Raw genomic sequence first — 24,631 nt, forward strand, 5'->3', positions numbered from 1 at the left:
TCAGCCAATGTTTGTGTCATGTATTTTGGTGTCTGATTTTGTGTGTGTATATATATATATATATGTTTATAATTGTTATATCAAAGAATTGAGCATTTTATTATTACATAATTTCCTCCTTTGTCTCTTTTGACATTATTTTCAATTAAAGTTTATTTTGTTTTATATAAGCACAGCCACCCTTACTCTTTTCGTTACCATTTGCATAGAATATCTATATCCATCCTTTCACTTTCAGCCTATGTGTGTCCTTAAATTAATTAATTAATTAATTTTTTTTTTTTGAAACTGAGTCTTGCTCTGCCACCCAGGCTAGAGTACAGTGGTGCAATCTCAGCTCAATTCAACCTCTGCCTCCCGGGTTCAAGCGATTCTCCTGTCTCAGCCTCCTGAGTAGCTGGGATTACAGGTACAAGCCACCACATCCAGCTAATCTTTTATATTTTTGGTAGAGATGGGGTTTCACCATGTTGGCCAGGCTGGCCTCAAACTTCTGACTTCAAGAGATCCACCTGCCTTGGCCTCCAAAACTGCTGGGATTATAGGCATGAGTCACTGTGCCCGGCCTTATGTGTCCTTAAATTTAAAGTGAGTCTCTTATAGATAGCATATAGTTGGATTTTTTTTTTTTTTGGTCTATTTTGTCTGTGTCTTTTAATAGGAAAACTTAATCCATTTATACTTAAAATAATTTTTGATAAAGACTTACTAGTGCCACTTTGTTAATTGCTTTTCTGTCTTGTAAGGTTTTTTTATTCCTCTTTTTCTCTATTACTGTCTTCATGTTTCACTAATATTTTTGGTACTGATATACTTTTATACTTTTTTCATATCCTTTGTGCATCTTCTATAGGTATTATATTTGTTTTTACCAGGGAGATTACATAAAACTTATTATATTTATAACAATCCATTTTAAGATGACAGGAACTTAACTTCAATTGCATGCAAGTATTTTACACTTCTCACACACACATACACACTTTGTTATTGATGTCACAAATTACATCTTTTTTTATGTTATGTAACCACTAATGTATTTTTGAGTCACTTCTTTCTTTCTTTCCTTCATTTCCTTCCTTTCTTTCCTTTATTTTCTTTCTTTCTTTTTTTGAGACGGAGTCTTGCTCTGTCACCCAGGCTGGAGTGCAGTGACTCGATCTCGGCTCACTGCAAGCTCCGCCTCCTGGGTTTACGCCATTCTCCTGCCTCAGCCTCCCAAGTAGCTGGGACTACAGGCGCCTGCCACCATACCCGGCTAATTTTTTTGTATGTTTAGTAGAGACGGGGTTTCACCGTGTTAGTCAGGATGGTCTCAATCTCCTGACCTCATGATCTGCCTGCCTCGGCCTCCCAAAGGCATGAGCCACTGCACCTGGCCTATTTTTTGTTTTTTTACTTCTATATTATAATTTAAAAGGATTTACTTGCCACCATTAAGTATAACAATACTCTGTGGTTGTCTATATATTTACCTTTACCAGAAAACTTTATATTTTCAATTTTTTGTATTGCTATTTAGTATCCTCTTGTTTCAACTTGAAGTTCTCCCTTTAGTATTGCCTATAAGGCAGGTCTAATGTGGTTGAACTCCATTACTTTTGTTTATCTGGAAGTCTTTATTTCTGCTTGATTTTCAAAAGATAACTTTAATGACTTTAGCATTCTTGATAGTATTTTTTTTTCTTTTAATGATTTGAATATGTCATCCCATTTCCTTCTGACCTGAAAGATTTCCACAGAGAAATCTACTCATCATCCTGTGGATGAGGATGAGGAGAGCTTTCCTTGTATGTGATAAGTTGCTTTTTTCTCTTGCTGCTTTGAAAATTATCTCTTTGTCTTTGACTTTTCACAAAGTAATCATTGTGATCATTTGTAATCATAATGTTCCTGGCTATGAATTCTCTGAGTTAGTTGCAGTAAGAGAATTTGTTTGGCTTCTTGAATCCTTCCTTAGATTTGAAAAGTTTTCATCCATTATTTTTTTAAAATCAACTTCCTTGTCCTTTCTTTTTCTCTTTTCTTTCCGAATATTTCATAATGCACATATTGGTTCTCTTAATGGTGCCTCATAAGTCTCTTAGGCCTTCATTCTTCCTTACCATAGTTTTTCCCTTTTGTTTTTCTAGCTGGATAATTTCAAATGACCCATATTTGAGTTCATTGATTCTTTCTTCTGCTTGATCAAGTCTTCTTTGAACGACTCTAGTGAATTATTATGTTCTTCAGCTCCAAAATATCTACTTGGTTGTCTTTTACATTCCTTTTTCTCTGTTGATAGTGTAATTTCAATCATACATATTTTTTTTGAACTAGTAGAGCATATTTATGATGGCAGTTTTGAATTCTTTGTCCAGTAATCCATATACTTCTCTTTCTTTAGGATTGGTTTATGAAGATTTAATTTATTTTGTCCCTTTTTGGGGTCCATGTTTTCCCATTTCATCATGTGTCACATAACTTTGTGTTGGGATCCATGTATTTGAAAAAATCAGCCATTTTCCCAGTCTTCATGGACTGGATTTGTAAAGAAAAAAAAAAAAATACTCACCATTCAGTCTGGCTATAGATTCTGGGGCCTCTAAACCTTTTTAGGGAGATGTAACTTCTCTAGTTCTGTGCATACAGTTGTTCAGTTAAACAGACACTGGTTTCTTCTTCAGTAGTTCGTAATCCCTGAATTCCTCTGGCATTTGTCTATGGCATTGCAGATTCTATGGTTCTACTGCAGGAAGCCCTCTGCTCACCCTTCTCCTCAGTGGCCTCCAGGCATCCAAAGTATGCCAGCTCCCTGTCAGCATCCCAAGTCAGACAAAACAGATACCAGTCATTTGGACATCCCTCAAAAGATGTGGCGTGTCAGATACAGCCTCTATCCATCTCCCTCCTTTCTAAGGAAGAAGACTTGAGTTATGCAACTATTACACCCAACTGTGCTGGCCACAGTAAACCTCTTCCATCACTTTTCCCTCTTCTTTGTTCTCAGTTTCTTCCGGGCATCCAAACATGCCAGTTCCATCAGCACTTCAAATGGAGCAAGACAGAAATTAGTCCCTCAGGCAGCCCTTCAAAAAGCCAGACATTGGACACTCCCTCCACTCTTCTCTGTCCAAACCGAGCTGTTCTCTCCTGGTGCTGAGCTGTACTGCTTTGGGGTAGGAGCTGATGTGGATAAAATGAAATTGCTTTTCTTACTTATTTTATTATGACTGTTCTTGGCTTTGTGTTTGCCTGAGGTACTGTCTCTTAACTGGATTCTGGAATTCTCATAAAAGTATTTTATTTAATATATATTGTTAAATTGATGTTTTGGTAACAGAACAAGGGCTGAGGATTTATATTCCATCTTTCAGATGTCATCTCCCCTCAATCCTTTAATATGCAAGTTTAATGCATTTTATTTAATATGCCTACTGATATGTTTGTGCTTATTTTTACTTGATTTTTAATTTAAATTTATCTTTGCTATTAATTTTCTATTTTATTCCTTTCTCTTTCTACTTTCAGTAGAATTGAATAGTTTTGCTATATTGTTTTTATTAGTTTGGAAGCTTTATAATTTTTTCATTCTTTTAATTATTACACCTATTTTAAAAATACATAAATAAGTTTTTCTTAATAAGTCTAAATTATTTATTATTTTATTCACCCAAGCATGACAGAGACCTTAGCACATTTAAATTCTCCACAAAGCGTCTCATTAACACTCAATCTTGTCAACATTGCCTAGAAATTTTCATGTTTTTTTCTATTGATACAAAAACTCTACTTGTTTTATATTTGCTAATAATTTTAATAAAGTTGTGTGCTCATTATTTTTTTCCCACCTCTTCCCTTTGAAGTCATTTAATATTTTCCTAAGTAAATAATTCTATTAATACTAGTTCTTTCAGCAAAAATATGTAAGGGATTAATTTTTGAATGTCTGTAATATGTTTATTTCTTCCTCATTTTGATGGTAATCAACTTTATATTGAATTCCAGGCTGACATTAATTTTTCCTAGGCACTTTAGAGATATTACTGTATTATCTACTGGCATCTATTCTTGCTGCTGAGATTTTTGTTTTGATACCATTGTAAACAATACATATTTTCTAAAGGTTTTAAGATTTTTTCCCTTGATCTTTGATAATGCAGCATCATTGAAATATGACTAAGGATTTCTTTATTCTTGTTCATCTTACTCAGGACTTTGTAAGTCTCAGAATTTTTTTTTAATTCTGGAAAATTTTAGCTGTTATTTCTTTAAATATTATTCTTTTAAAATTTTCAAAATTTTATTCTGGAATTAATATTGGAGCTTCTCTATGTGCTTTCAGAACTGCTCTTTCAACTTTTACCTCTATTTTTCTGTGTTACAATCCAGATAAGTTTTTTAGTGTAATATTCCAATGTCTTTTAAAAATTGTATCTAATGTAAAGTTGTAGTGTCTATTGTGATGAGTTAAAAACTTAATAACCATCTATATCAATTCCAAATTCTCTAATTTTTTATATCTACTCCTTTTTGCTTCATGGACACCTATTTTAGTGTTACAATTTTTTGTTTATTAAAATGAAAGTTATAACTATATCTCTGAGCACACTGAAGTCAACATTTTTACTTAAAATTATCTTTCAGACTCTGACATAAAGTTAAATGTACTTAGAATCAAGTTATGTTATGATAGTAGGCTACTGTGAATGAAAATTTTGTTTGCTTGTTTTTTCTCTTTCTCTTTCTCTGCTCACATTTCTTTTAGCAGTGGTTTTTGAAGTTTTCTCACCAGGCTCCTATGCCCTTAGTAAAGAAACAACACTTAAGGATTTCTATTTTATTATAATGTAAAAGACAATGTATACACAATCATCATTCTAGTAAGCTACTTTGTTCAGTTTCTGGTTTATTTCTTCATATTATGAGTAGACTAGAAAACATAAACTCGTTGGACATTTTGAAGTGATGTTCCTGTCTATCATTTTGTGTATCCTTTTTGCAAATCTCATTGATCGACCCAGTGTAAGTTACTTCATTTCACTTCACTTTTCACTTCTTCTTTTTTATTTTTTATTTATTTTTTTGAGACAGAGTCTCACTCTGTCACCCAGGCTAGAGTACAGTGGCCAGTGGCATGGTCTCAGCTCACTGCCAGCTCCACCTCTTGGGTTCACGCCATTCTCCTGCTTCAGCTTCCTGAGTAGCTGGGACTACAGGGGCCCACCACCACACCTGGCTAATTTTTTGTTTTTTAGTGGAGATGGGGTATCACCATGTTAGCCAGGATGGTCTCAATCTCCTGACCTCATGATCTGCCTGCCTTGTCCTCCCAAAGTGCTGAAATTATAGGCATGAGCCACCGCGCCCAGCCAACTTCACTTTACTTCACTTCACTTCTAAACAATTGAGGAATGCTGGTAACAATATATGTCCATTTTAAGCTTATGACTTTTTTGGTTTTTCAGAACAGAATTTTGTTTCATCTTCCTGACCCTCCCAAGTCTCTAAATTGCAAGCCTAAACACATTTCCAGAACCAGAAATACTTTAGTATATAGGTAAACATAATTGATAATCTAGAATAAGATTTAGTTTTACTGAAGTAAAAACACTTCCATAGCTCTTAGTTTTAAATAAAATCTCTGCAAAATCAATGTTATAAAATAATAACTATTGCATACTCACATGTCTTTTATGCAAAATTCATGCACATGTAATTTAATAGGTACAACAAAGCTTTCATAGACACCTAAACACTGGAAGAAACTGTATCATATCCTTAGCTTAAACTGTTTGCCAAAGAAAATTCAGGAAGTTAGTAGCTGAACTGGAATTAAAACCCAAGTTTGTATGATTTCTCAGCCTACAATTTTAGCTTTATTACTACCACACATTGGCCTAATGTTGTATAATTTGGAACTCTTTTGGTTATGATAAAAAACACTGTACAAACTAAAAGAAGAAAAGTTGTTGACTCATGTAACTGGAAAAACTCGGGGTAAAACGGGCTTCAGAAATGGCTCTACATACACTCAAAAATCAGCAGGATGTGGTTTCTCCCTGCTCCTGGTTGAACTCTCCTCCATGTGCTGGCTTTAATCTCTACATCTGTAGTAGTAGAATTGCTACAGCAGTGATAGCCTCACATCCTCTCAAGTTTAAGTCCAAATTGAAAGATTCCCTTCCCAGCAGTTCTTAACATTTGCCATTATAATCACCCTGACTGGTGCAACTTGAGTCTTACGCCCATTTGTTTACAAATCACTGAGGCCAGAATAACTGTGATGATTAACCTAAGCCTAGGTAATATATTCTATCTGTGTATACACTGCATGGAATCCAACCTAAAGGAGTGGATTACTACACTCAAATTGTTAACATTTACCAGAAAGCAGTTGGTGGCTGCTAGAAGACCAATATAAAAGACATGTCCACCTGAGTTGTGACTAATAGTTGAGATTTTACTATTAAAACAGATTATCCATTAGCATCAAATGTCTCGTACTTCCTCAAGAAGAAACAAGATTTGTAAAATATACACATGAACTGGGAGAAATAATTGGAATTCAAAATATTCTTGTGATGACGTTGCTCTGGAGGCACAGTATAAGGCAGTATTACTAATCTAAATTGATGCCTGCCTTTTATTCACGTGAAAGAAGAGATGTGGATGTGCGGCAGTTGAGAAGGAGGAGTGAGGGATGCTTAGCTTGATTGAGAAAGGTTAATTACATGTGAAATGAGGCTGGGATTCAGAGGATGTTTGCTCTAGATTTTGTGTAATGTTATATTAACACTGGGATTCTCTTTATTCTATTAACAAAATAAACTCATTTTGTTTGGTTTCATTTTACAGTTGCTTTCATCCCACTGAACATTTATACTATTATTTAATTTTCCTAAACATTTGTGGATAGTAAAATATCTATACAACTAAGCAACTGCAGGATATTAAAGACATCCAATTCTTACAGAGATTTGATCTGCTAATTAGCCACACCAATTTTATGGATCATTGCATCTCACTTAAAATGTATTGTTATACGTTTATAATCTTTCCATAATGAGCTTTTATTAAGTGCATGGGCCAACTTCTGTGTGATGTACAAGAAAATCCTCTTTCCCTTACCTAAATAATACATTTGCAGACCTAGTAAATCACAATAATATTCCATTGAAAATGGTCCTCTTGGCATTATTAAATGGCTTGTTTGGGACTGAGGTAAAAATTACAAATACCTAAGAATGGAAGAGCCAGAGTGGTATCCAAAGAGGATCAAAGACATAACCTCAGAGAGGTAACAAAAGAGACAGGTGGAGAGGAGGAAAGTCATCATCTAATAAACTGATAGGCAATATAAATTTATGGAGAAAACAAATGGGAGTCAAATTTTCTTTTATTATCACGATGATGTTATCTATCTTTTGCATTTCAGCTTTTCAGTTACTTAAATGTGATACACTAAAATATTCTAGATTCTCAACAGGGTTATTAATTTTCAGAATTAATTACTGACTTTTGAAATACATTTTAAAAACTTGAAGTTTGCTACTCCCTGAAAGGAATGGTCAGGTTGAAATGCTCCTGACAATGTTAACATTTACCTGAGCACTGTGCTCCTGGAGAACAGTGATGTATCAGTCAGGGTTCGCCAGAGGGACAGAACGTTTATATACACATAAAGGAGTTTATAGGGAGAATTAGTTCACAAGGTGAAACTCCACGATAGGCCAGCTGCAAACTTGGGAAAGAAAGAAGCTGTTAGTCGCTCAATTTAAGTATGAAAGTCTCAAAACCAGGGAAGCTGACGGTGCAGCCCTCAGTCTGAGGCCAAAGGCCCTTGAGCCCCAACAAGGTTGCTGGTTTAAGTCCCAAAGACTAAAGGCTGAAGAACCTGGAGTTCGATGTCCAAGGGAGGAGGAGGAGGAGGAAGAGAAGGAGGAGGAGGAGAAGGAGGAGACAGAGAGAGAGAGAGAGAGAGAGAGAGAGAGAGAGAGAGCAGATTCAGCAAACAGGCTACTTATCCCTTTTCTGCCTGCTTTGTTCTAGCTGTACTAGCAGCCAACTGGATGGTGCCCACCCATGATGAGCGTGGGTCTTCCTCTCCCAGCCCACTAACTCAAATGTCAGTCTCCTCTGGCAGCATCCTCACAGATACACCCAGAAACAATGCTTCATGGGCCATCTAGGCATCCCCCTCAATCCAGTCAAGTTGACACCTAATATGAACCATCACAAGTGGTGATTAAGAAATTACTCCCAACCTTTTGTGTCCTAAGAAATGGCTTTTTGCAAATAACTACCCTTTCCTATGTGACTAAGAGGAAACTCATGAGTGACCTCTTGTTTACCTATGCCAAGGCCAGACACAGACCCTCTAAAATCTTATTGTCTTATAAATAATTAGCTAAACTGTTATTTCTACTGACAGATTTGGAAGATTCCCAATAATTTTTATTTTATTTTATTTTATTTTATTTTAAGTTCTGGGATACATGTGCAGGACGTGCAGGTTTGTTAAACAGGTAAATGTGTGCCATGGTGGTTTGCTGTACCTGTCAACCCATCACCCAGGTATGAAGCCTCACATGCACTAGCTATGTATCCTGACACTCTCCCTCCCTCTGTCCCCCTGACAGGCCCCAGTGTGTGTTTTTCCCCTCCCTGTGTCCCTGTGTTCTAATTGTTCAGCTCCCATTTATAAGTAAGAACATGCAGTGTTTGGTTTTCTATTCCTGCATTAGTTTGCTGAGGATAATGGCTTTCAGCTCCAACCATGTCCCTGCAAAGGACATGATCTCATTATTTTTATGGCTGCATAGTATTTCATGGTGTATATGTACCACATTTTCTTTATCCAGTATATCATTGAAGGGCATTTGAGCAATTCCGTCTTTGGAATTGTGAATAGTGCTGCAGTGAACATACATGTGCATGTATCTTCATAGTAAAATGATTTATATTCCTTTGGGTATATACCCAGTAATGGAATTGCTAGGTCAAATGATACTTCTGGTTCTAGGTCTTTGAGGAATTGCCACACTGTCTTCCACAATGGTTGAACTAACCTACATTCCCACCAACAGTGTCAAAGCGTTCCTATTTCTCCACAGCCTTGCCAGCATCTGTTGTTTCTTGACTTTTTAACGATCACCATTCTGACTGACATGAGATGGTTTCTCTAATGATCAATGATGTTTAGCTTTTTTTATCTGTTTTTTTCCTGTGTTTCACATTTCTGAGAAGTGTCTGTTCATGTCGTTTGCCCACTTTCTAATGGGGATTTTTTTTTCTTGTAAATTTGTTCAAGTTCCTTGTAGATTCTGGATATGAGACCTTGGTTAGATGGATAGATTGCAAAAATTTCTCCCATTCTGTAGGTTGTCTGTTCACTCTGATGCTAGTTTCTTTTGCTGGGCAGAAGCTCTTTAGTTTAATTAGATCCCATTTGTCAATTTTTGCTTTTGCTGCAATTGCTTTTGACATTTTCATCATGAAATCTTTGCCACCACATCAGTCATATCAGTACTACAAAATTTACACTGTTAGAGGAGACACAAAGGTATTTTATTTGTTTAAATCACTGTTATTTTGGTATTCAATGTAGAATTGTATTATATGCTAATATTCTCTCAAAAAATCCTCAAAGAATAAGTGAACGAATAAGGTACTGTGTCATTAAAATTAACTACTTCCTCTGTAGCTTGGCTTAAAAGACTTGGCATAAGTAGCATGCACTAAATATTTTAGGTAGAGGTAACAATCTGGAAGTTCTTGCACTTGGCTTGTTACATAGAAGCATATTGATTGGCTCATATATTGTTTTAAAATGGAATTCTTGCCAACATTTATTTCACAGGTTTCAGAACAACATTCCTGTTTTTGGATCTCTTAAAGCATCATATGATAAAGTAACCTTCAGCCCACATTCTGTCTTTGCCCCAAATGACAGGAGTAGAGCCGCACTTGGACCTTTGGGTGACGCATGTATTCCCATGTTTGCCAGCCCAGGCCTACTTCACTCATTTGTGTGACTGCCTGCCCGTGTGGCCACTTGAGTGTGTTACCTGCCATGGTGTATTCTAATCAAAATAGACTCCTATTACTAATGAATACATACTGCTTCACACACATACACACTCCTGCAATGGCCAAAGTAAAGCTCTTTTACTGGAATTTCCTTCTTTTATGAGCTCTTTCAGGTCAGGAGCTAATTACCCTTTACCCTTTGTCCTTTACATTCACTGTGGTGAAAACCACACTCCCAAGCTGCTTTATGGCTTCTAATCTAATTGAAGGCAACACTAGGGGCATCCTGCATGGGATTAATCTCTCAAGCAGGTCTCAGCATGAATAACCCTTCCATGAACTGACAGCCTTCCTCTCATGGCTTCCCCAGGAGCCATGTTGCCTGTTTCTCTGCACAATAAAGGGACCATATTAATAATTCGAATCTTAGCCCAATCTGTCATAATTGGGAGAAAGTCTCACCTTCATAACCTTATAAACCACTTAGAAAATCAGCATCTATCTGATTTACAATCTATTTCTTAGTATAATAAATATTGAAATTTGGAGTAATAATGTATTGTTGATAATTAACCATAAAAAAGTTAAAATACAATTAATGCTTTTTCAATTGGAAGAATCACGGAACATTTTTTAGGAGCATTGCCTTCGAAGACAGGAATAGGGAAGGCAGGAGGGATGATAACTGGAGGAGACTGCTTACACTTTATAATGTTAGAATTCTTACTTCCTGTATCTATAACATAAAAAAATTCATTAATACAGAAATATCTGAATGAGAAGATTTAGGGTACTTTAAATTTTTTTTAAAGATATAATGTAAAGTAAGATACAATAAGTTATATAATAATGTATATAGTTTTATTTATGTAACAAAAACTTTACCTTCATGTGTACATATGCACATCTAAAAGCATTGAAAATGGAAAGAATGACACAAAATTAAGATGACCAGTGAGAGGGGACATATGAAACAGAAAACAAAAAGAGACCATCACATTCACTTTCGGTACTTTCATACTGCTTTACTGTTTCTGAATTTCTTATATTACTCATGTAATTTTTAAAAGTAATTAAAAATTAGATGCAAGTCATAATCTTTGACCCAATAATTCCATTACTGAAAATATTCTTTAATTATTCTCACTCTAGCTGACAAAAAAGTATCATGCATATAAATTCCTCAGGAAAATCTTTTAGTTTTGAAAAACTAAAAATAATTTAAATATATCATTATAAAACACCTGTCAATTATAACAAATCCACAAAATGTAATGTTGCTTAGTTGTTAAAAATCCTGACAACCAAGAATATGTAATGTCGTGGAAACATTTGTGCTTTAATAGCAAGTGAAAAAAAGTGGAGTGCAAAATTAAATATTCAACTTGGTAATAAAATGAGATAATTATAAAAATACTAGAAAATACATCAAATGCTAATGTGATTGTGTTTCACAAAGCATTATTTGAAATAAGAACTTTTGATACCTTCCAAAGTCATCTGGTCCACTGTGCATCCTGAACAAGAAGAACACGAAATATCCTGGGGTCGAAAGATACCAAACTGTTTCTTTAGTATCTAGAGAATTAGACTTTTATCTATTGCAACGAACTTTAAATTTATGTCCAAACATCCTTGTGATATCTGATGTTCAACTTAGTATGTAAGTTTTATGAGCTTTTAATATGTAAGTTGAACATCAGAAACAAGTGGAATTTTGAACAGCCACAGAATTTCTGTACACATATTTCGGTATGAATTTACATACAAAGAAAGAGTAAAGCCTCCTGTGCAGGCAAAGAGAGAATAGAAATTCATCTCACCCCTAGGAATTCTATTTGGTAACGGCAAAATATGCTTTTTCTATAATCACAGGTAAATTCATTGCCAAACTCCTGTCAAATGACTTTTGTTGTATTAGAATGAGCCTATTACTGCTCTGTTTTGCTTTCCTATTAAATGTGTTTACATTTTAGTGTCCTTCTTTCTTCCTCCTTTGCTATTTTTCTGTTAACGATGGTGAGAAAGGAGCACCTTTTAGTCATTAGTAATATTCCAGAAATTTTAAGCAAGACTTTTATTTTCGAGGATTTATAGTCACATTCCTGCTATAGAAAGAGTCCAATTCTAAGTTTTCTGATTTGCCCATTCATAATGTGAAGCTACATAGAGAACGGTGAGCCTGAAAAAACTTCTCATGAACTCAAAAATCTTATTTGATCACCTGAGGCTTACCAGTCTCTTCTCCCATGAGTTGTTGCCTCTCCCATATGAAATCCCTACACTCTTGCTCTATTTTAATGTTTGATTAATGATGCAGTGGGATCTGAATGACAATCCAGAGAATGTTCCATAAGCAATTGACTCTTCCACATCCTTGATCTTCTTCCCTTACCCTGCAGTCTGTCTCCAGGTAAAACCCAGAACTTTCTGCCAGGCACTTTTCTGCAAAGTTTAGAAGCTTTAGCTATTGTTAGTATATATTTGCTGCAAGTATTCCTTTTTATTGTGTGTTTTACATAGCTATGTATTACTTTGAATTTTTTGCAATATAAGCTAAGTTTTAGGCCACAATTTGAAGTAGAGGGGTTCCAGACCTTTACCAGGAGAATAGATTTAACCTCTCAATATCTCTTTTGTGGGCCTGTGAGGAAGCCCTATAAATTACCAAATGACTAGAAATTGAATAATAATTATTTTTGTAGACATAACTAGATCTCAGTTTATACCTAGGTAATTAAATCACATTCCAATTTTAGAAATATAATTTTAATATATTTTTTCATCAAAATAAGCAGTATAATTGGTACCTTTTTAATAGTCCTCATACGATGTAATATATTTCACTACCACCTTACTTTTCTCAACTGTCATTTTTATTTCATTTTTAGGTTCATTAAACCATGCATACTTGCAAAAAAATTATAGAGTCCCAATCTAGAGGCACACAGATGATTAAATAAATTAAATGAATCCTTTGCTACTTAACTTCTACTGCTGATACTTAACAATTGTTGTTTAGAAGTAAATTAAACATATTTTTTAATGCCATTTGGTTTATCACCTTAAAAATCTACATCTTCTTGATATCTGAAAATAAGTGTTAAAATATAAAGCAACTCCTTGAAAGTCAAATCATATTGCTAACTAAAGAAATATCAAGTCAAATATTTGATTCCCAACGTAAGGAACAGTAGAAACTCACTGAGATGTTTAGAGCAATTTAAGTGTGTTGAAGGTGTTGATTGCCTCTTCAGAAAACGATCATTGCCTAAAAGACCAGGGGAAAAATACCCAATAGTTTTGGAAAACACACATTTTTACATGGATCATGAATAAAAAAGAACTTCCTAGGAAAAACGGAAGAAAGTATAATTTTATTGCACATGCAGCTTAAAGTAAAACGGAATGGCGAGTGCCTGTTTATGCTGAGACCCTTGATTAGCCCACAGTGAAGGCTATGTTCCACAGCAAAACAAACTCTCAGTGTACAGTAGCTCAGGAAAAAATAATCCAGTCTCATACGTTTTTCTTAGTTTTATAGAAAAATACAGTCCCATCTCAACAAATGAGCTGTGTTAATACATAAAAATAAGAAGGTATGAATATTAGTTTATACAGTATTCAATACGCTGAAAATTAAAGGACTATCCTGATTTTATTAAGTGATAGGACAGCTTAACACTGACAACGTGATGTGGAGGAAAGCATATAGAGGTACAGGTGTTCTCCATTAACCTAACGATTCTTTGCTTTCATTGCTTTCTGCATGTTTGACATTTGCATTTTAAGAGAAGGAAAAGAATCAAACCAGGCTCTTCAGTAGATGATTTACATATTAGTATAAATTAGAGAAAGAGACTTCATGTGGAGGCAAAAAATGAGTAGCCAGGGAATTAAGACTGCCTCCTCTAAAGGCACATTAGTGTGTATCACAACTGGCTGGTTAGCTGGTTGTGCACATATCTTTATATCAAGGTCAGATGAAAGAGTTTTTCTGAGGGCCAGGTGGTGGTTCACGCCTGTAATACCAACACTTTGGGAGGGCGAGGTGGATGGATCACTTGAGGTCAGGAGTTCGAGTACAGCCTGACCAACATGGTAAAACCCCATCCTACTATTCATAAAAATGCAACTATCAGCCCGGCCTGGTGGCACATGCCTGTAGTCCCACCTATTCAGGAGGCTGAGGCAGGAGAATCACTTGAATCAAAGAGGTAGAGGTTGTAGTGAGCAGACATCGCACCACTGTACTCCAACCTGGGCAACAGAGCAAGGCTTCATCTAAAAAGAAAAAAAAAAGTTTGTGTGAAATACAATGAAAAAATATAAGTGGAAAATCACCTATGAGATTTTTTAAGTCTCTAGGGCAGTATTAAGACACAATGTTATTGTTTTGTTTTGTTCAAAACCATGCACTATTTATAAGCATCATAATAATGATGATAAACCAAGACAAGGTTTATGTTACTGAACTTACTTTTTTGTAAAGGAAAGTGTTATCTAATGCCTTATTCAGAAGTCTTTTTACATGCAAAGATGAAATCGAGTTTTTTTTTTTCTTTCAGTAAGAAATCATTAATATATTCAAGGTTTAACTTTCCTTTTACAAGTGTTTCTGAGTGTACCATATGGCACCAGTTAGTTTTGAAGGTTTTCATTTGCTTTTTAAAAATCAGAGTGAGGTTTCCTTTCATAAGCTCATACATACTGGTTATTTTCTAATAAGCATAAAACTTCTATATAACACCAAATGCATGATTTAACAGGAAGGAATAAAAAATACATGGCAATATAATAATTGGCTCATTTAGTTAGGAGTTCCTTTGAAGCTTAATAGTAAAGGATAAGCAGTCATTAGCTTATTAGCTCAAGTTGGACTCAGTACTAATTTTTTTTTTTTTTAAATAAGTGCTGGAATACATATCTTGACAAATTGTAAAATGCCTATCCCCTTTCCAGTGCCCCCTCCCTAGTTCTTTATTCATAAAGAGGAGTGAGCTATTTCCTGCCAACTGAGTCAGTTGGAATGGAAACGTTAATGTATTTGAGCAGATGTGTGTCAACATCACCTTGTAAAAAGGTTGCCTGTATCCTTCATTGGCACACACCATCTCAAAATAAAAGACTAAAATTCTGTACTTCGTTAGAACTCTCCTATGAAGGCCGAGCAGGGTGACTCACGCCTGTAATCCCAGCACTTTGGGAAGCCGAGGCGGGCGGATCACAAGGTCAGGAGATCGAGACCATCCTAGCTAACACGGTGAAACCCCGTCTCTACTAAAAATACAAAAAAATTAGCCGGGCGTGGCGGCATGCACTTGTAGTCCCAGCTACTCGGGAGGCTGAGGCAGGAGAATGATGTGAACCCGGGAGGCGGAGCTTGCAGTGAGCCGAGATCGCGCCACTGCACTCCAGCCTGGCGACAGAGCGAGACTCCGTCTAACAAACAAACAACAAACAAAAACCAAAAAAACTCTCCTATGAAAACGAGGTTGAGGACTGTAATATAGATGGTTTGAAGATTTAAATGTACTTCCTGAAATTGTTCACTGACAGGCCCTGCTGACTGTTATGAAAGAAAGACAGTTTCAACAATATCAGTAGATATCATCAGAATAAACTTTAGGGAATGTGAATGGGATCTATGTTAACTAATAAGCCAGGCTTTTTTGAGCCTTATCATATTTTTCATAAAAGAACTAGTGTGATAACCTGCTCTAGACAAAGGTGTTTAGATAAATTGTTTCCTGTTCAAGTTTGAGGGCCTATTTTTTTTCTACCAGATTTTCATTTTAGTTTATGTTAATTTCTAGAAGGAGTATTCTTATACTGGATAATTTGTCAATTTTTGACCTACACTTTTTTCCCCAGTAAAGGCAATAGACTAAGATTGTATCTAAATATAGTTTAAAGGGATAAATGGCATAAACTAGGTTCACCTGACTTTTATAATTTTATCTACCTGTGTATTCAGTAAATATTAATTAAGCACATATTCGCTATGCATCATTTGGAATTATATGACTGACATGGAGGCTTCAAGAAAAATACAGTACATTAAAAAGGGCAGTTATAATGACAGGTATTATGCTAGAGACAGGTACACAAAGTTACAACAGCAAACAGCAAGTTACTCAAAAAGACATAACTTTAGTGAACCTTCGAAAAATGAGTAGAAGCTTTCTTGGTAGAGAAGAGAAGAAAGATGGGAGAAACTTGAAGGCAGTGAGAGAACATCATACAAAAAAGAAACAACTGGAGCTAATGTGGCTTGCATATCAGTTTGGTAGATTAACATGGAAGTAAGTGAACGGAAAATTGCAGATTTTTGAAGGCGTTATATATTGTCTTGGTCTTTATCCAAGCAGCAGAAAAGCATTAGACGATTTTAATCATTGGAGTAACACAATTAGACAGCAGCAGTGTAGAGGGTAGGTTCGCAAGAATGAGACAAGCTACAGGAAGCCACTGCTGTAGTTCACATAAAAAAATAAAGGGAACTTGAGAAAACCAATGACAGTGGAGAAAGGTAGAGAAGATGTGTAAAAGGAAGAAAGGAGAGAATGTGGTGACAAGGTGTCAAGTAGGGAGGGAGTTTTCTGGGATATCTTCCATTCTGAGCAGGTGGTAATACTAATCTCCAAATTGGTGAATATAGGAAGAGGAGCAGGTTTAGGAGTTTCTTATAGGCAGGAGAGGGGAGTATGTAGACAATGATTTTGCACATTAAGTATAAGATGCCTCTAAAACATACAGAACAGATATTCAGTAGGCGTTTGTGTAGATGTGTCTTCAAGAAAGAAGTCAGAGACGTGGGAGGATATTTAGAATATAAATAGTAATAGTTAGGATTCAGTAAAAGATTTAGATCAAACCTCACAAGAAGAGTGTGTAGAGTGAGAAGAAGGGAGTGCCAAGGGCACGCTGCTTGGAAAACCAATAGTTAAAAGGAAGTTAAACAAACTAAGTGTATCAAGGAACAAGAAAGATAAAGGCAAAGGAGGTGGCACAGACATATGGAAAGAGTGGCATTATGGAAGTTAAAATTGTGAAAAAATCCAAGACAGAAAGAGTGATTAACTGCATTAAATATCTAGTTGAAGTCTAACAACATAAAGCTCATGCTGAGTATGTCACTGGTGACTTTGGAGAGATGAGTTTCAGCTGAGTAGGATTAGCAGAAATCAACCCATGGTGCACAAAAGAATGAACAGGGAGTTTCAAAATGTTGGAAGATAACAAAAATATAGATTTCTAAAAATAAAGTTAATGTATTAAATAATAAATTGTGAAATTATGAAAATTATGAAAATGAAAATGATTGAAATTATGAAAAAATTTCAAAGGTTCCCTAGAATTTCTTATAAGAGAAGTTCTTTCCTTTATATTTACTAAAACATTTATCTGAAAATAGAAGCAGACAATTTTATTAAGACCAATAAAACAAAATGAGAAATGACTTAGAGAGGAAATGAGGAGGAAGTCAAGATAAATGAAGGATGCAGTGGGTGTTAGAGACAGAGCTAAGATGGATGAGTTTAAGATTTCAGAAATAAGCATGTTCTCTTTAAGGTAGTCATGAATGCAAATTGTCAAAGTGGAATAGAAAAAAAAAGATATTTGAGCTGAAAAGATGAAGGATTGTGATTCTAAAGTGGTAGCTTCACAAGTATTTTTGGAGTCTTCTAAAATGATGGGGAAAACTCTAAGGTAAAATACATTAATTCTGATACCAAAGTTACCAAAGTTTGTGGGAAGCCAAAAATAAAGTAAGTAAATGATAAAGGGTGGTCTTATTGGAAAGAAAAGATGGTAGCACAAATAAATAACTAGAACATCGCTGGCCCTATGTTCCTGGCCAAGGGTGGGCATGCTGTGAATGAAGAGGAATTTTTAGCAATGAGGGTTGAAATAGGGGCCACAACTTAGTTCTATAAACACATTTTGGTAAGTTATGCAGGAAGAAAGAAGGCCCTATGATGTGTTTAATGATGTGTCAAAAAAAAAAAAAAAAAAAAAAGAAATGGTGAGCTAAGAGGACACCAATTAGTATAAAACAAGCAACAAACTATTTATTGTCTTATTCTGTTTTATGCTGCTATGGCAGAATACCACAGACTGGGTAATTTATAATAACCAGAAATTTACTGACTCATGATTTTGGAGACTGCAAAGTCCAAGACTGAGGGGCCAGCATCTTGTAAGGGCCTTCTTGCGTCACCTCATGGTGAAAGGGCAAAGAGAGCGCAAGAGTGAGCAAGAGATTGAACTTGCAGCCTCAAGTCCTTTATAAATGGCATTAATCCGTACATGAGGCCAGACCCTCATGACCTAAACACCTACCATTAGGCCCCACCTCCCAACACTGTTGCATTGAGGATTAAGTTGTCAACACATGCTTTTGGGAGTTTAAATTCAAACCATAGCAGCTATGCTCTTTAAAGTAAAGTTTGTCTCTATCCAATAAAGCTATTATGGTCATTGCTGATTACTTTCACTTCAAGGAGGTTAGAATTTCCTTCATTCTGTTACAGTCACTCATTGCTTAATGATGGGGATATGTTCTGAAAAATATGTCTTTAGGCAATTTTGTCATTGTGTGAACATCATAGAGTGTACTTAGCCAAATTAGGTGGTACAACCAATATGGTACAGCCTATTGCTCTTAGACTACAAACCTGTACAGTATGTTACCGTACTGACTGCTGCAGGGAATTGTAACACAATGGTAAGTATTTGTATATTTGAACATATGTAAGCATAGAAAAGGTTCAGTAAAAACCTGGTATAAAGATAAAAAATGGTACACCTGCACCATTTTTCATGGCATTTATTGTGAATGGAGCTTGAGGACTTCAAGTTGGTCTGGTGAGTCAGTGAATGAATGATGAGTAAATGTGAAGCCCTGGGATATTACTGCATGCTGCTGTGGGCTTTATAAACACTGTACACAAACATGCATATTAGCCCAGGCCTACACAGGGTCAGAATCATCAATATCTCTGTCTTTCACCTCCATCTCTTGTCTCACTGGAAGGCCTTCAGGGGCAGTAACACTCAAGGAGCCTGTCACTGCCTATGATAATATAACAATGCCTTCTTCTGGAATACCTCCTAAAGGACCCAACTGAGGCTGCTGTATAGTTAACTTCATTTTTTTATAAGTCACTGGAGTGCAATCTAAAATAAGGATAAAAAGTATAGTATAGTAAATACATAAACCAGTTACATATTTATTATCATTATCAAGTATTATGTACTATACATAATTGTATACATAATTGTGCTATACTTTTATAGAACTGGCAGCACAATGGGTTTGTTTACACGAGCATCACCACAAACATGTGAATAATGCATTACACTATGATGTTACAAAGGCTACAGCATCACTAGGTGATAGGGAATTTTTAGCTTCATTATACTCTTATGGGACCACCATGATATATATGATCTGTCATTGACCAAAATGTCATTATGGCGTGCATGACTGTAATATCTACTGAAAACTTACTAATCGCTCTTGGGTAGTTTCAATAGATAGAACAGCCTAAAATTTAGTCCATGCAGTTTTTGATTCAGATTGTTGATTCTCAGAGTTTAGGGGATCCAGGTGGCCTGGTTTGTCCCATTATATATTTAGAAGTTACAAGTAGGCTGCCTTCCCAAGACTTTCAGATATACTGTTTAAAAATGTTATTGCTAAGCAGTAATAATAAAATTTATTCTGAGACTTGATAAAACTCAATTATACACAGGGGTTGCTGCTAGCAAATTAAAAGAAATTTTTTATTGAAACCACTATTAAACAATTAGTATAATTGGCCTGTGACTTTTTTATGTTGTCTCTTAGTCTATATATTAAACCCATTGAAATTTTCTTCTTTTAAGGCAGGTATCTCATTAAGCTATTCAACCTTCAAACTACCCTTTGCCATCTGTTTAGTTCAAATGGTTGTGTGGATTCATCTCTTGCTAACCTTTAGTAAGCTTGCACCAACATAGCATTTTAACCTCTAAACATAGGAAAAGCAACAAACAGGTGAAGATCAACAAACACTGCAGGAAGATTTTAAATGACTAATCAGATGGAAGAAATACCTAAAAGAAGCAGGCAGGAAAACAGAATGCCAACTGTTATAGCCTCAAGCTTGAGAAGGTGAGAATAGATGGCTGCCTGTTGAGAAAACCTCAGGCCCTATAAATTCAACATGTTATTACAAATAGAATCACTGGTACACATGTGTGTGCACACACACATATACGCACACACATGAGGAAGCAATGGCAAATTTCTAAAAAAGATTTGTAAAAGAAAACCTTTAGAATTTTACTGGGGAATTACCACACCCTAGAATCAGACTGAAGGGAAAGTATTACAGAAAATGTTCAGTAAGATATAATGAGCTAGAAAATGGATTTTAGAATCAGAAAGATGAGAGTCAAAGTCTTGCTTCTATCATGAAATGATTGGTTACGTTGCACAAGTTCTTTAACTTTCTAAGCACATACTTCCTCAGTTTTAAAATGGGGATAAAGCACAGTTTCTATGTCTAGGGCTCTTATGAAAGTTGAACATGGGCATGCAGGAAGGACTCCAACATGGAGGAAGCACTTCCCATGTGCCAGCAATTACCAATTAATATGATTCTTTTGTTTCCTTGGTACCCATTTCCAAATGCGTTGCACTTTTCCTTTAAAGGAATATCTTTAACTCTCAGGTAAGTTTGCCTTGACTTTCAAATACCGTTCCAGTTTCTCCTTCCCCATGACACAAGTCTCCATATAGTTTAGATTTCTCTATTCCCAAGTAAGAAAGCCTTTTACCTGTCCTAAAATTTTTCCTTTCTTCTTCCAAGTACCCTCTCCCCTTCTCTCTGTCATTCATCAGTTGTCTTATTTTATGACCCATTTCAATGTTTTCCTAAAATCCAAGTGCTTTCTTTATGGAATTCCTATGTTGGTCATTTAGCCCTTTTAAAATTTCTATAACATGTACAAATTTCATCAGAAAGATACTTTATTGGTCAATAAATCAGTTTTATTTTTGAATGTATACCTTCAAGCAGTTGTATATTCAATACTTAATCTGTAGACATTTTCATAATTTTGGCCTTATCATGGTCCAAACAAACTCAAGGCCTTTTGAATATACTGTAAATGCTCCTTCCCTCCATCTCATTAGAGTTTTAGTAAAAGTTTGTGGTTTTCCAATTATAAACTTTTACACAAAGTTTTTTTTAAAAGAAATTTGTCAGTTATGCCAATAATAAGATAAAAGTAAATACATTTCATTATTCTGCAAATATTTTTGTACCCCTACTATTTACCAGACACTGTTCTAACCTCTGGAAATGTAACAGTGAACCAGACAGATATATTCGCATAAGTAAATGAATGAATAATAAGATATTTTCAAATAGTGGTGAATGCAATAACAAAAATAAAACAGGTGGACAAACTTATGATTGAAGAAGTGGGAAGGTTGGATAGAGTGGCTAACATAGTCTTAGATGTGGAGATGACATTTGAGCTAAACCCTGTATGACAGAAGGGTACATCAGTAAGTGGAAAAGACTGGGGGCAAAGTTAACCCTGTATGCTTAAGAAAGCCAGCTGAGCGTATGGTATAAGGAAAATATTTTAGGAGCAAAATCCTGAAGGAAAACATTTTAGGAGTCAGATCATATAGGACTTCGTAAGCTTCTGTTAGCAGGAAGAAGCCATTGGGTTTTGCAAAGGAGGATCTATAGGATCTATATTTTTCAAAGATCTCTCTGGATGCTATATGGAGAAAAATTAGAAGAGAACAAAGATAGAATCAAGGAGATCATTTAATAGGGTATTTCAAAAGTTCAGGTGCCAGACTATAGTAGTTTGGACTGAGATTAGCAATAAAGATGCTGAACAATTATCAGATTATTACCAATTCTGGAGGTATCATCGATAGCACTGTCAATGAATTGAATGTTAGGGATGAGGGAAATACCATCTGAGTGAATGAAGGATGTTATTACTACCTAAAATGGAATAGATTTGGGTGGAGAGGGGGGTTTAAGAGGAAGGAGATAATTGAGATTTAATTCTGTAAGTTTAATGTAAATTTTGCTTCTTTCTAGTAATCCTAGTATTTCTCTCTTTTTTTAAATTTGCATTGTCAATTTTTAAGGTTTTACCTGTAGATAAGCTCAAGCTCAAGCTCCTCTTTTAAAATTGTTTTATAATCTGTTTCTGGCACATTCATTACAGTTCATTACATAAAGTATGTATAGTTTTGTTTGCTTGTTTGTTTTGGTGTTTTTCCTTCATGGTATTTTATTTCCTTGTACTCCTGGTTATCTTAAGCCATATGACAAAAATGTATTGGTTGTGCACATGTACCCTAGAACTTAAAGTATATAAAAAAAAATCATTGACAATATGGAACCCATTGACAAAATCATTTTCAGGGAGCTTTGTGACAAAAACCTTAGTGAAGTAGCCTGAGGAGTAATAGAGGTGGTAACACGGAGTGATGACAATGACATAATATTTTCCATGAAAAAGAAGATAACAATGGAGCAGTAGGTAAAGGAGAATTTATGATCATAGTGGGGAGTACTTTTAAATGGAAAGTGACATAGTTGATTTCTTATTACACTAATATTTTGTCTTTTTTTTTTTTTTTTTTTTTTGAGAAGAAGTTTCACTCTTGTCACCCAGGCTGGAGTGCAATGGTGTGATCTCGGCTCACTGAAACCTCCGCCTCCTGGGTTCAAGCCATTCTCCTGCCTCATGCTCCTCAGTAGCTGGGATTACAAGTGTGAGCCACCACGCTGGACTAATTTTTGTACTTTTAGTAGCGACAGGATTTCACCATGTTGGCCAGTCTGGTCTCGAACTCCTGACCTCAGGTGATCTGCCCACCCTGGCATCCCAAAGTGGTGGGATTACAGGCGTGAGTCACCGTGCCCGGTCTACACTAATCTTATAGAAAGGGTTAAATTGCTGATGTAGGAGATGGTAGTGATAACTGCAAGTATAATGTCTTTGGACAGACAAGATGGGAGACAATCTACAGTCTATGGGATCAGGGATACTTCTTCCACTGTGATGAGGAAGGAAAGCAAAGCCAGTGATTCGAGATTCATGGAGGCTGATACAACTGTTGATGAGAATTTATGTTTTGGTTGGATTTGTTGGTCTTCATGGAAGATAGGTTTATCCTCCAAATTATTTTAAATGTCTGATAAGAAAGTTTACGTTGAAGAGGACTAAAGAGAACCCATATGCAGGAGAAACTGACTGGAGTATGAAAGGGTCTAAAATTTTGCTACTTAGGGAATTAGTAAGCTTCAGATAATTGAAATATAGTCATGTAGCAAAGCCAGTAGTCTTTGTAGTCTTTTCTATGAGTGTGTGTGTGTGTGTGTGTGTGTGTGTGTGTGTGTGTGTGCAGCTCCAGAACAAAGAACCATAATGAGTAGGTGGAAGTTAAAGGGGGGATAGATTGCAATTCATAAAAATAAACTTTGTAATGATCAAAACTTTGTAATTTGAAGTTGTGAAGTTCCCTTCACAGAAAATGTTCAGAGAGCTAACTGAACTTTGTGAAGACAATGTGGAGATAATCCTTGCATTGAAAAGGGACGTCGTGTTAGACACCTCAATCTGTACGAGAAGTGAGTTTGTTGAATTCTGTGACTGGTTCGTCTTTTCATATCGTTTCTCAGCGATGTCATCTTTTCTTCCTTATGCTTTCCTCTTGATTGTAGTGTTGTAGCATCTGAGTTGTAATTAATGGAGACTTTTAAACAAGTGGTGATGAGACAGAAGATATAGCTCACATTACTTTCTATGGTCATATTTTGCAAACTTTACAGATGAAACATGTGGTATCATAGAATTCCTCTGATCCAAGGTTGTCAGAGAAACTTGAGGAATCACATATCCAATTTTAGTTTCTTTTCTCCTTTTTAATGCTTTTGAACTTGAGTCTGTGCATAAGATGCTTCAATAGGGTTATTGCTTAATTAATTAGAGACAAGAGAAGAATAAAATTTTAAAGAGAGAATTGTAGATTACAGAGGCAGCTGTTCAGCAATGACATGGACTAATTTGATAATTGAAGGGTCAGTACCTGCAAAAGTAAGAACACTGCTTACAAGCATTAGCATCCAACTAGTAACAATGTGCACGCCAGGATAATGAACTTAAAACAATAGTAATTAGCAGGCTAAGACAAAGGATTAAAATTAAAAATGAATGGTGCAGTGCTTTCCGCTTGCTTGTAAAACAGCATTAAGCCAACTTAATCCATTTTAATTCATTGTGAAACCTGCAGTGCAAATGAGATGGATTCAAGGGTCAGGTTCAGCTCCTGAGAAAGTGCGATACATTCACCTGTGACAATTCTTTCTGGAATGATAAAGTAAGGGAAGTCTCTTAAGAACTCTGAGTGACTCCATAAGGTCCCCAGAGATCAGGTGTCAAAGTTGTCTATCAGATGCCTGAAAAGAAAAAAGGAAAGCATTACTCAATGCTATTGTGAGACAGTTGTCATTGACTGATCAGGCCTTTGAAGCACGCTTTCACAGTCAATGAAACCACCTGAATAGATGAAAGCCAGACAGCTTCT

Source organism: Theropithecus gelada, unplaced genomic scaffold (genome assembly GCF_003255815.1).
Source record: "Theropithecus gelada isolate Dixy unplaced genomic scaffold, Tgel_1.0 HiC_scaffold_15875, whole genome shotgun sequence".
Taxonomy (NCBI): Eukaryota; Metazoa; Chordata; class Mammalia; order Primates; family Cercopithecidae; genus Theropithecus; species Theropithecus gelada.